This window comes from Giraffa tippelskirchi, chromosome 2, assembly GCF_054371585.1.
Source record: "Giraffa tippelskirchi isolate mGirTip1 chromosome 2, T2T-mGirTip1v1.2.pri, whole genome shotgun sequence".
Classification (NCBI taxonomy): Eukaryota; Metazoa; Chordata; class Mammalia; order Artiodactyla; family Giraffidae; genus Giraffa; species Giraffa tippelskirchi.
The window spans coordinates 143,488,294-143,500,422 of NC_137276.1; the positions used below are offsets into that span (position 1 = coordinate 143,488,294).

At 37.1% G+C, this 12,129-nt stretch overlaps 1 protein-coding gene across 2 annotated transcripts in view; it reads left to right on the top strand.

The window, feature by feature from the left end:
- The window catches only part of NAALADL2 (N-acetylated alpha-linked acidic dipeptidase like 2), a 1,599,429-nt gene that overhangs the window by 340,373 nt on the left and 1,246,927 nt on the right, over positions 1-12,129 (top strand). Inside the window, exon 5 of one of the 2 annotated variants that reach the window (XM_081570964.1) lies at positions 7,139-7,260. The exons of the other annotated variant lie outside the window; for it this stretch is intronic. The gene's annotated coding sequence lies outside the window, so the exon portion shown is untranslated. The remainder of the gene's footprint in view (positions 1-7,138; positions 7,261-12,129) is intronic. 2 annotated transcript variants of the gene reach the window in all.

The window sequence follows — 12,129 nt, forward strand, 5'->3', positions numbered from 1 at the left end:
TCACTAAGTCATGCGCATGTCTTTTTATGACCCCATGGACTGTAGCCTGCCAGGCTCCTGTGTCCGTGGAATTTCCCAGGCAAGAATATTAGAATGAGTTGCAATTTCCTTCTCCAGGGAATCTTCCTGACTCAGGGATTGAACCCATGTCTCCTGCATTGCAGGTAGATTCTTTACCACTGAGCCACCAGGGAAAGCCATCATATATTTACAAAACTGGATTTTAAGTTTGCTTGTCAAAAGCAACTACCATATGAGTAGCAATGTAGAAAGGAAATGAGTATGGTGGTGTCCACTATTTCTCTTTTTTTATTGTTTCCAGTTTAATTTATTAACAAAAAAAGAATTTATCTTAAATGTGCTTTTATGAAGCATGGCAGGCTACAGTCCATGGGGTCGAAAAGAGTCAGACATGATGGAATGACCAACAGAATCTTTATTTCTATATTAAGCTTGTAATTCATCAAGTTAGAAAAATGCTAAAACAATTCCAAGAAAAGGAAAGACAATCAACAAAGATGAGAACAAGCAATTTTTCAGGAAATGCAAAATGTCAGAACTATTATTTTTTCATTTTTTGAAATTTATTTTTAATTGGAGGATACTTTCTCTACACTATTATGTCAGTTTCTGCCATACATCAAAATGAATCAGTCATAGCTATACAAGTCTCTTCAAAATATGCTGTTGGAGCAACTGAATATTCACATACGAAAGAATGAATTTGGATCCTTACTTTACACAATACAGAAACATCAACTCCAAATGGATTAAATACTTAGATATAAGACATGGAAATATAAAACTCTTTAGGGAAATTGTAGGGGAAAACCTTCATGATAATGGTCTTGGCAGTGACTTCTTAGATATGAGCTTAAAAGCACAAAGAAGGAGAAACAAAAGTGGGACTATGTCAAACAAAAAACTTCTACATAGCAAAGAATACAAATAACAGAGTGGAAAAACAACTTCTAGAATGGGAAAAAATTTCCAGTCTATATATCTAATTAAGGTGTTAATATCCAAAATATATAAGGAGCTCCTTTAACTAAAACCTAAGTGAAAGTGAGCAAAAAATTTGAAAAGACGTTTCTCCGAAGAAGCCACACAAGTAGCAATTGGGTATATTTGATTTGTACTTCTTTTTCTAAGTTCTGGAAGTGGAAATTTAGGTTATTTATTTGTAATCTTTCTTCTTTGTTAATATAGGTGTTTCAGGTTATAAATTTCTACTTAAGCTCTGCATTAGCTGCATGCATGCTAAGTCACTTCAGTCATGTCTGACCCTTTACAATGCTATGGACTGTAGCCTACCAGTCTCCTCTGTCCATGGGATTCTCCAAGCAAGAATACTGGAGTAGGTTGCCATGCCCTTCTCCAGGGGATCTTCCCAACCCCAGGGATTGAACCCACATCTCTTATGTCTCCTGCATTGGCAGGAAGATTCTTTACCATTAGCACCACCTGGGAAATCCAAGTATTTGCTACATCCCATTAGTTTTGGCATATTATATCTTCATTTTAATTTTCATTTATCTCAAGCTATTTTCTACTTTTCTTCTGATTTCATCCTTAAACCATTGTTTATTTATGAGGATATTGTTTAATTTCCAAAAATCTGTGCATTTTCTAATCTTTTTCTGTTACTGATTTCTAGTTTCAGTCCCTTGTCATTGGAGAACATACTTTGTGTTGCATTAATCATTTAAATTTATTGAGACTTGTTTAATGTTCTAGTATATGATCAAGTCTAGAAAATATTCTTAAGGAGAATGTCTGTTCTGCTGTTGTTTGGTGTGTTATCCTATAGATGTATTAGGTTTAGTTTGTCATTCAACCTTCTATTTCCGTATTGAACTTCTGCTAGGTGTTCTGTGCATTATAGACTGTAAAGTCTCCAAGTATTATTGCCTGTTTCTTCCTTTATCCTGTCAGATTTTACTTTGTATTTTTGGACACTCTGCTTTAAGGCACATACATACTTTTTATATTTTCCTATCTTCTTGCTGGTTTGATTCTTTTATTAAAATAAAATGTCCTTTGTCTCTAGTAACATTTTTTTTTTGTTCTAAAATCTATGCTTTCTAATAGTACTATAGCCATTACCCTTTCTTATGGTTGCTGGTTGTATGATACACATACTTTTGTAGACAGCATGTAGCTGAATGTTGTTTTATGTAGTCTGACAATCTCTGTCTTTTGATTGGAGTTTCACATTTAATGTTTACTATATAGTTTTTGATATAATTGGATCTACATCTGACCTTTACTTTTGATTTTATGTAACTCTCAGGGGTTTTTTGTTTCTCTGTTCCTTCCTTATTTCATATTTTGCATAAAGTAAGTGTTTTCTAAAATAACATTTTAATTCCTTGAATGAGTTTTTATTATAGTTTTTGAGATATTTTCTTAGTAGTTTCTCTAGTATTTAACCATATTTATCTCAACTTATTATAATCTACTTCAGATTTGTACTTAATTCTGGGATTTAGAACTCTTAACTTCTTTATAGCTACATTTCTTCTCATGCATTTTATGCTATTATTTTATATAGATATTACATTTCTGTATTTTACTAACCCAGCAATATGTTGTTATAATTATTACTTTATATAACTTGGTAACTTTCATATAAGCAGAAAGAATAAAGGAGAGCAAGTATTTGTTATCATGTTTGTTATATTAACCTTCTTATTGAACATACCTTATTCTTGTCTATCCCTGTGAATTCAAGTTAGCATCTGGGATGGTCATGGTTTTAGCAGGGATATCTTTGACTTTCTTTTTCACCAATTTCTCTGTTAATCTATGTGCCTCTGTCCATATCACAACTAGCTGTTAGGCTCTGATAATTCCAGGCACAGTTTTTGAGGCCAGTCTCTGAGGTTGTTGTAATCTTGATAAGGCTCTTATTAACTGTCATTTCCCCTGGTCCTCTCTAATAAACTAGTTGGCTTATGGTTTGGCTTATTTCTCTCCTGAAGCTGCCAGCCTTTTCTTACTTGCCACTAAATATCCATTGTTGTTTAGAGTAACCTTAGACTTGAACTTCCCTACACTATGTTCAATATAAAATCAGTTCCATTGGGAGAGCTTCAGATATCTCTGTTCTTGTAATATGTTCTGCCCCTAGGCACAATCTCCAAATAATGACTCAGGAACTTGGAACAGGTAATGTGGCCTGGTCCTCTTGGAGTACCATCTCAGATGTAAAAGCAGAATGCTGTGTGGAATAGTAGCCTTTGATCTTCTTGCCTTATCTTTGTTAGCATGGAACTTCATTCTACAAGTAAGCTGGATCAAGGGCTACTGAGTTCTAGTATTCTTAATCTGTCATGCTTGTCATAAAAGCTCTGTGTTATGAGTGGGACTGTTTGGAGAAAGTGAATCACTGCCTTCTTGGTCACACTCGCCTGGAATTTAGTCTGTGCAACACAGAGAAGGAGGAGGATGAGATATGCTGGTGGCCTGGCCTTCCTGTGGAGATATTATAGCCCATGTCTGAGTGTTGGAGAGAGAGGGAGCATTGCATTTTTGACCCCATCGATGTGGCTCAGCTGGTAAAGAATCTGGCTGCAATGCGATAGACCTGGGTTCGATCCCTGGGTTGGGAAGATCCCCTGGAGAAAGGAAAGGCTACCCACTCCAGTATTCTGGCCTGGAGAATTCCATGGACTGTATAGTCCATGGGGTCGCAAAGAGTCAGACAGGACTGAGCGACTTTCACTTTCACTTTCTTTCATTTGGCCTGTAGTTTGAATCACACTAGTTTGAAGTAGGCTTCCCTGGTGGCTCAGATGGTAAAGCATCTGCCTGCAATATGGGAGACCTGGGTTCGATCCCTGGGTCAGGAAGATCCTCAAGAGAAGGAAATGGCAACCCACTCCAGTACTCTTGCCTGGAAAATCCAATGGATGGAGGAGCCTGGTCAGCTACAGTCCATGGGGTCGCAAAGAATCAGACAAGACTGAGAGACTTCACTTTCACTCACTTTTGAATCACACAGAGCTGGTGGGAGAGAAGGGAGAAAGCAGGCTGTGGCTCAAGCAACAGATTCTTACTATCTGTACTGAGATTGAGTAGATTTTCTTGAACAAATATTTCTTTTTATACTGTGCACCTTTAGGACAATTTTCATAAACTTAATATGGTCGGTTTTTATGTGATTTTTACTTGTTATGGTTGTCTCATTGGAGAAGGGAGTCTGGGAGCTCCTAATGTTGCCAAACTAGATGTGCATTACCTTTGTCTTTTAGCCTTGGGCATCATGGAAAAAATTACTGAGATGCTAAGCTTACCATGAACAGAGAAAATTGGGCGTCTTTTTAAAGACAAGTTACTAAACCTATCCCCATGTCAAATTTTTCATAATTAAAATAGAGATAATTATATGGTTTTAGTATTAAGTGAAATACAGCTATAAGTACACTCCTTACACATAAGAAGGAAATACTAAATTTGACAATTTTTATCTCATATGTTTTTATGAGAGTAATGTATATACTATATGTAAATGGTATACAAAATTATGTACTTCTTAATATAGCTTTTAAATATTTTCCTACTTTTCTCCATTTTGTTTGTTAGTTAAACCTGATGATACAGTAACTGACATTGAGTGTCCTCTTTGTAGATGCATAGGTGAATTCATGCTTTTTGTGAAATTCAGCATGTAGATGTAAATAGAAGCCAGTAAAAAAATAAATGAAAATCAATGTTTGGCATCCCTTTAAGGCTGTGATCAAAGTAGAAGCCTCAGTAAATAATATTTCTTGGGGATTAAAACCCAGTAGATCATAATTGTCCAACATGCCCTTGACCATCAGTTATTCACATCTGGTCATTACTCACCAGGATTTTCTTGGCCTTGATCATTATTGCCTAATTTGAGTCCATTTAGAACTGAGTGCCAAAGCCCAAGCAGCTTGAATGTACGAAAGCCTGCTGTTTTATGACATGGAGAGCTTACTGCATTTCATTTCCTTAATTCATGTCAAACTTTCAAATTGTTTTACCTAGAAGTAGTAGTCTACAGGGCCCTGAGTCTTAAAACACATTTTGTCTATAAGCTCCAAAAATATTTTCTTAAATATTATTTAGAATATGAATTGTTCATGTTTTAGCTCTTATTTCACTAACAAGAAAATTTCTTAGAATCTATGACCAAAAAGCTAGTACAACTTTTATTCTGTTTCTTAGTTTAAAAAATATAGATAAACAATACAACAGGGATTATGTTGGAAAGGTCAGTGTGACACGGTATCTTTGAATTGCCTGTAAACAGGTAATAATACTTGTGTGCTATTCAGAGTTGGGTGGTGAAATTGAAAAACTAAGAAAGGAAATAAATTCTTTCATAAAATCTTATAGAACAGTGTTTATGATACAGTCATTTAATATATCTACAATTGTAGAGAATATGTATAATTGTTTTATACAAATGTAAGAGTATATCAGTTCAGTTTAGTTCACTTGTTCAGTCGTGTCCGACTCTTTGCAACCCCATGAACCACAGCACGCCAGGCCTCCTTGTCCATCACCAACTACCTGAGTCCACCCAAACCCGTGTCCATCGAGTCGGCGATGCCATCCAGCCATCTCATCCTCTGTCTTCCCCTTCTCCTCCTGCCCTCAATCTTTCCCAGCATCAGGGTCTTTTCCAATGAGTCAGCTATTCGCATCAGGTGGCCAACGTATTGGAGTTTCAGCTTCAACATCAGTCCTTCCAATGAACACCCAGGACTGATCTCCTTTAGGATGGACTGGTTGGATCTCCTTGCAGTCCAAGGGAATCTCAAGAGTCTTCTCCAGCACCACAGTTCAAAAGCATCAATTCTTTGGTGCTCAGCTTTCTTTATAGTCCAACTCTCACATCCATACATGACCACTGGAAAAACCATAGCGTTGACTAGACAGACCTTTGTTTGCTAAATAATGTCTCTGCTTTTTAACATGCTGTCTAGGTTGGTCATAACTTTCCTTCAAGGAGTAAGCATCTTTTAATTTCATGGTTGCAGTCACCATCTGCAGTAATTTTGGAGCCCAGAAAAATAAAGTCAGCCAGCCAATATATAAATTAATTCTTAAAGAAACTGTACAGTAAATTTTCAAGCACTTTTTCAAAATAAAAAAAAATAAAGATGAATATTAGTAAAATGAGGGAGAGAGGTATAGGCAGCAAGGAATACAAAGAATAATATAAAGAATGAAAGATAAAGAGGAAATTCAAAAGTCAGTAAGTTGGTATACCGTGGATAATAACATCTGTGTGGCTTCCAGAGTGTTTTGTATACGGTTGCCTTCCAATATTCTGCTTATAGTTAGCAATCATTTGACTGAAGAAAGAGGAAGCCATACCCACTCTAACTGCATCCTAAAGGGGCTCATTACAAAGATCTTGAGAAATAGCATAGAATTCATTTGTCAGCAGTTTCACTGGGATTCATGCAAACTGGAAAAGTGTAGTTTCTTCTATCTTTAGGACATTTATTCTTTTCTCTTTATTTCTTTCTTTGCACATTTATTTTATTTACTTCTGCAAACTGATTATCTTTGCAAGGGCCTCAGTCCCTGCTTCTTCATAATTTCAGTGCATATGTGACTTGATCCTACCTAAGTGCCAGCATGGATCCTCTTTTGCTGTACAGTTCCCCATCTCTTCTTCTTAATCACTGACTCAGAATCACTGACCTAATTTCAAATTTCAGGTAGAGAGAATACAATTTGCTGAACATGTATAAGTTGTCTGCTTTAAGACTTCCCTGGTGGCTCAGACAGTAAAGCGCCTGCCTATAATGCAAGAGACCTGGGTTCAATTCCTGGGTCAGGAAGATCTCCTGGAGAAGGAAATGGCAACCCACTCCAGTACTCTTGCCTGGAAAATCGCATGGTTGGAGGAGCCTGGTAGGCTACAGTCCATGGGGTCGCAAAGAGTCGGACACGACTGAGTCGGACACAACTTCACTTTTAGTTGTTACTATGGTTGAAAGGATGACATCTATGATATGTTGCTGTTCTTTAGAACGCTGCAGGTTGAACTGGTTCTTTAAGAAAAGGAGATGTATTTACATATCTGCTGTGTGCTGTCTAGTAAACTCCTTGAGGGAAGATATCATGTCTTATTAATTTCTTTCCCCAGCACCTTGCACAGCACCTTCTTCTCTTCAAGGGCAGTTTGCATTTCTGTCTCCAGGGAGCAGTGCTGTTGACACAAATGAAGAAAATATTCCAGTCCCTACTTTTTTAATGGATATCATCAAGGTAACTTGCCTTGGGACAATCGTTAACTATTTTTGGAAAGTGGACTTCGTTGAGCAAACTTTGAAGACGTTTTCCATTCCTGGGAATGAAGCAACCAAGAGTAGCACCTACCCAATATTGTAGACCAGTGATTCCCAAACTATTTATAGTAGTTGAATTTATGCCAAAATTTTACACAGAATACAAATAAATTATATATATATATAATATATATATAATATATTTTGCTGTACATTTGCTATAATATAATATTTTATATACATATATATATATATATATATATATATGAGAATGCATAGTTAAAGCAGGTGTAAAATGTCAAGCTTAAACTATTGACCTTCTTTGCTCTGTTCTTCCTCTAACATGCCCACTGCTAAACCTAGAGGAACCTCTACAAAATCCAGGGTCTCCAGAAATCATTGCTTTTAGGTGAGAAGCAAGGAAATTTTATTCTAATTTTCTCAGGGTTTGAGAACATTTATAATTTTAAGCACACAAAAATATGATACAAAAATTTTTGTGAAGACATAGAAAAGAATTTTATTGTATAAGTTTTCCATAGAAACTCATTTATTCACTAAACTTGTATGCTTGATGTTACAATATGAACATATCCTGTATCCTGTGCTTGATGAGAGTATGTGAAATGCTGCTCTGACAGTATTAAATTAACATTTGTCTTTATACCGGTGCCTTGTTTACTGCATGTGTCGCTTATAGAAGCAGTTTAAGGGGCTCTGCAGGGCTGGAGAAACCATGCATTCAGGAAGCCTGTGTGTGTTGATAACAGACCAGTTACATGCCTTATGAAGGTAGTCAGGAGACAGATCTGTAGGTTTGCTTCTGCACATTCTGATACCATGAGCTAATGGGAACAAGGTTTAGGGGGTCTTAGTATGCTAATGGGCTTCCCAGGTGGCTCAGTGGGTAAAGAACCTGCCTGCAATGCAGGAGACACCAGAGACATGGGTTCGATTCCTGGGTTGGGAAGATTCCCCTGGAGTAGGGAACAGTGACCCATTTCAGTATTCTTGCCTGGAGAATCCCATGGACAAAGGAGCCTGGTGGGCTACAGTCCATAGGTCGCAAAGAGTTGGACATGACTGAAGTGACTGAGCACACACAGCTCAATATGAACAAGACAGGACCTCTGTTATATGTACAAAGCCTACTCTAGAACAATGTGAAATGAGAACATTTCCATTTCATTGCACTTAGTGCAATATAGACACTTAGAACTGTCAGTGGAAGAGAACTGGCAAATATTTCAGTACTCAGAATGAGTTCAGGAGTTCATGTTCTTCCACTCTCACTTTTCTCCTGAACCATGGACTTAAGACCACTGTTGGTATAACCATTGGCTCTTTTTGTTTCTGTTTGGTGTTTCTGATTTCTCTCCTACTCTCCAATATGAATTAAAACATTGATTTCCCAAAAAAATGGCAAACTGTCTGAAAAATTTACAGATTACATTACTAGGTTAGTGTAACAATATTGTGCTGAAGCGAGAAGAAATAAATATTTCTGCGTACATTGGAAAATGTTATAAAGCTTTTGCCTGTGAGAATTTAGTGTTGGAATAGCATTTTTTTTTTTAAAGGAATCAAATGTGTTTGTCTTAGCCTAATGTATCTTCACAGAACTGTAGATGTTAGAACTAAAAGGGAACTTAGAATTCATTGTTGGCATTATGATTGCCTACCAGGTATCCATTCATCATTTTTCTGAATTTGCAACAGAATTTCAGACTTGTTGAGGGTGGAAATGTGCCCAACTTCAACTAATGGAAGTGCTATACCTCTAAGGAGCATTTAGAAATTTTGAGAGTCCCTTGGATTGCAAGGAGATCCAACCAGTCAATCCTAAAAGAAATCAGTCCTGAATATTCATTGGAAGGACTGGTGCTGAAGCTGAAGCTCAAATACTTTGGCCACCTGATGCAAAGAACTGATTCATCGGAAAAGACCCTGATGCTGGGAAGATTGAAGGTGGAAGGAGAAGGGGATGACAGAAGATGAGATGGTTACATGGCATCACCGACATGATGGACATGAGCTTGAATAGGCTCCGGGAGTTGGTGATGGATAGGGAAGCCTGGCATGCTGTAGTCCATGGGGTCGCAAAGAGTCGTACACGACTGAGCGACTGAACTGAACTGAACAGAGTATATTTTAGAGTGTCAAAGGAACTAAGAGGTGATATTGACATTAAGTGCCCTTGGGTTGTAGATACTAAATGTCCTGGAATATGCAGAACTGTCCTGCATAACAAAGAATTTTCCAACTTAAAATATTCCTAGTTTTCCCATTAAGAAATACTGGTTTAAACCAATTCTGCTAATCAAGTTGCCCTCTCAGTTCAGTGTACTTTTTAATTTGTATGAATGTATGCCCCAGTTCAGAAAAGTGAGATGAAAGAGGGAGTACCCTAGAGTGTGATGGGAGGCACGTTCAAGAAAAATATAGCACTGCTTTTTGGTAGACAGATATGACTTATTTACTGGAGCAAATGTAGTACATGGCACTACAGCATGTACAAAGGAAGACTAAAAGACAGTGGCCAGATTTGGGAGAGGAGACATATGGTAGCACCTGGGCGTCTTTTGATCAGTGTAACTAATATTTCTTGTAGTTTGAGGGCTCAACCTCTTTTTATGTGGGGAAAAAAGCAAGTCCCTTGATGAGAGTGCTGAATCCTTAAAAAGTTAAAAAACTTGTTTAAGCTTTTATAGTTGAAGTTTTTGATACCTACAGTTACAAATATTCTTGATTAATACAACTATCAGTTAGTAAACACATTAATGTTTCTGTCTTTATTTAAAAAAAGAAAACTAGGTGTAAGACAGGTAGAATTATCTGAAAAAAAAAAATTAGCTAGTTCTCTAATGGCAGGGTTGAAATGCAAATACCTTTTTCTCCATTACTAATCTAGGCTTACCAAACTATGATGTGTGGAATTTTTTTCCTCCCTTTTTCTTGAAAAAGAATTGTGTATTTAATAATTGGTTACATTTGAAATCTAGACATATCTGATGAAAAATAACAAACATACCAGGACAATAAAACAATATTCTGAATGTTTTTAAAATTTAACCATTCTACATGGTTTGTCACATGATTTATGAAGGTAATACAAATATCCTTTCTTAGCTAGTCTTGCTAAGTTCTCCTGCAGCAGGTGCAATAGAATTCAAAACAGCTGGTTTTAAGCAGCCAAAGCACAAGGACAAGGCAACTTCTTTAATCAAGTAGACTTATAAATGCAAAATTATAAAATATTTTAAAATGTAAATGTTTGATCATTTGTCAGTTGTATACTAAATGCACAACTAAGTAAAAATTTAAAACATTTTGCATGATTTTGACTTTGCAGTAAAAAATAAACATAGAAACATAAAGCTCCTAAATGTATCAAAGCCACTATTTTCATATACTTAAAAGTTCATCTTTACAGAGCAGTAAGGATGCTGCTTTATCTTTATCTTATGGGGGATGCTGCTTCCCCTTTATCTTATGGGAAGCTAATAGGACAGAGAAAAGCCAGGGTATGATATTTTATTACAAAATTAGCGAGCCCTTTTCCTTGGTGGCTCAGATGGTAAAAATCCACCTGCAATATGGGAGACCTGGATTGGATCCCTGTGGTGGGAAGATCCCCTAGAGGAGGGCATGGCAACCCACTCCAGTATTCTTGCCTAGAGAATGCCCACGGCCAGAGGAGCCTGGCAGGCTACAGTCCACGGGGTCGCAAAGAGTCAGACATGACTGATTGACTAAACACAGCACATGTAGAGATTTTGTATTTTGATATAGAGATTTCAACCTTGCGTACAACATAAAAGTACAATCACTTACATGTACCTGTGCATGGAATTATGTAAACAAGTAAAACATCATGTTTGCATAAATGTAATATTCTTTAGAAGACTTAATGGAGAGATGAATTTGAAAGCTTCTAATAAGTTTCATTAGCTCAAAATCTTTGTTTCAATTAATTAATTAATTTTTGGTTGCACTAGGTCTTTGTTGTTGTGCATTGGCTGTCTCTAGTTGTGGTGAATGGAGGCTACCTTAAGTTGCACTGTGTGGGCTTCTCGTTGCACTGGCCCCTCTTGTTGCAGAGCACAGGCTCTAGGTGTGGGGGCTCAGTAGTTGCAGCACATGGCCTTAGTTGTGACTTGCAGGCCATAGAGTATGCAGGATACAGTAGTTGTGGTATGTAGGCTCAGTAGTTGTGGCTCACAGGCTCTTGAGCTTGGTCTCAATTGCTCGATGGCATGTGGAATCTTCCTGGACCAAGAACTGAACCCATGTCTCCCGCATTGGCAGGCAGATTCCTATCCACTATGCCACCAGAGAATCTTCAAATTCTTGAAAGGTTGAAGTCTGCTTCTTTTTTCATGTGCAGTAAATAGACTTATTAATAAGTTGAAACTGATTAGGTAATGACATATGATTGATGCAGAAAGGAAATTAAACGATTTTAGAGCTGCAGGAAATATTAAGGGTTATCTAGTTCAGTGCTTATCATGTTTAAATGGCTTTAAGAACTCTTTTAAACAGAAACTATGTATCATGGACTTGTATTTTTTAACATTACTCTTATTAAACATAATATAAGTATGTATAAACTTGAAACTACCTGTGCTTATCCTAAGCTTATGTGTTTATGTGCTAAGTCACTTTAGTCATGTCTGACTCTTTGTGAACCTATGGACTGTAGCCTTCCAGGCTCCTTTGTCCATGGGACTCTCCAGGAAAGAATACTGGAGTGGATTGCCATGTCCTCCTTCAGGGGATCATTCCAACCCACGGATCGAACCCAAGTCTCTTGCATCTTGTGCATTGTCAAGTGGATTCTTTACCACTA